Genomic DNA, 1485 nt, shown 5'->3' with positions numbered 1-1485 from the left:
TTTCTTTCTTTCTTTCTTTCTTTCTTTCTCTCTCTCTCTTTCTTTCTTTTTCCTTTCTCTTCCTTTTCTTTCTTTTTAATCTATTTATGAATACCTGACATTCACCTATATTTTACCATTTAATATGCTTTTTAAAAACTTTAGGTTAAGGGGTACATGTTCAGGTTTGTTATATAGGTAAACTTGTGTGATAGGGGTTTGTTGTACAGATTGTCACCCAGGTACTAAGGATAGTACACAATAGTTGTTTTTCTGATCCTCTCTCTTCTTTCACCCTCCACCCTCAAGTAGGCCCTAATGTCTATTGTTTCCCTCTTTGTGTCCATGTTCTCATCATTCAGCTGCCACTTGAGAGAACATGTGGTATTTGGTTTTCTGTTTCTATGTTGTTTTGCAAAGGATGATGCCTTCCAGCTTGATTCATGTTCCTCCAAAGGACACTCATTTTTTTTTTTTCTATGGCTGTGTAGTATTCCATGGTGCATATGTACTACATTTTACTTTTTCAGTCTACCATTAGTGGAATTTCTTTGTCTTTGCTATTGTGAATATTGCTGCAATGAATATGTGAATGTGTATGTCTTCATGGTAGAATGATTTATATTCCGTTGGGTATATACCCAGTAACAGGATTGTTGGATTAAACGGTAGTTCTCTTTAGCTCTTTGAGGAATCACTAGATTGCCTTCCACAATGGTTAAAAACTAACTTACACTTCCACCAACAGTGTATAAGCATTCTCTTTTCTTTATAACCTTAGCAGCATCTGTTATTTTTTGACTTTTTAAAAGTAATAGCCATTCTGACTGGCGTGAGATGGCATATCATTTTGGTTTTGATTTGCTTTTCTCCAATGATCAGTGATGTTGAGCTATTGTTCATATGACTGTTGGTTGCATATATGTCTTCTTTAGAAAAGCTGATGTTTATGTCATTTGTCTACTTTTTAATGGGGTTTTGTCCTAGTAAATTTAAGTTCCCTATAGATATTAGAATTTTTTCAGATGTATAGTTTGCAAATATTTTCTCCCATTCTGTAGCTTGTCTGTTTACTCTGTTCGTGGTTTTTTGTTGCTGAGCAGAAGCTTTTACATTTAATTAGATCTCATTTGTCAATTTTTACTTTGGTGTGATTGCTTTTGGTGCCTTTGTCACGAAATCTTTGCTTGTTGCTATGTCGTGAATGGTATTGCCTAGGTTGTCTTTCAGGGCTTTTATAGTTTTGGGTTTTACATTTAACTCTCTACTCCATGTTGAGTTGATTTTTGCATATGGTGTAAGAAATGCATCCAGTTTCAACCTTCTGCATATGGCTAGCCAGTTATTCCAGCACCATTTATTGAAGAAGGAGTCCTTTCCCCATTGTGTGTTTTTGTCAGCTTTGTATGAGATCAGATGGTTGTAGGTGTGTGGCATTATTTCTGGGTTCTCTACTCTTGTTTCATTGGTCTGTGTGTCTGTTTTTGTACCAATACCATTTTTTTT

The 1485-nt window shown here is 35.2% G+C and overlaps 1 protein-coding gene across 7 annotated transcripts in view; it reads left to right on the top strand.

Moving 5' to 3' along the window:
* The window catches only part of KCNT2 (potassium sodium-activated channel subfamily T member 2), a 408182-nt gene that overhangs the window by 101076 nt on the left and 305621 nt on the right, over positions 1-1485 (top strand). The window lies entirely within an intron of this gene.

This window comes from Cebus imitator, unplaced genomic scaffold, assembly GCF_001604975.1.
Source record: "Cebus imitator isolate Cc_AM_T3 unplaced genomic scaffold, Cebus_imitator-1.0 Scaffold694, whole genome shotgun sequence".
Classification (NCBI taxonomy): domain Eukaryota; kingdom Metazoa; phylum Chordata; class Mammalia; order Primates; family Cebidae; genus Cebus; species Cebus imitator.
The sequence above is the reverse complement of the archived record's forward strand: the minus strand, read 5'-3'. Positions and strand labels throughout refer to the sequence as shown.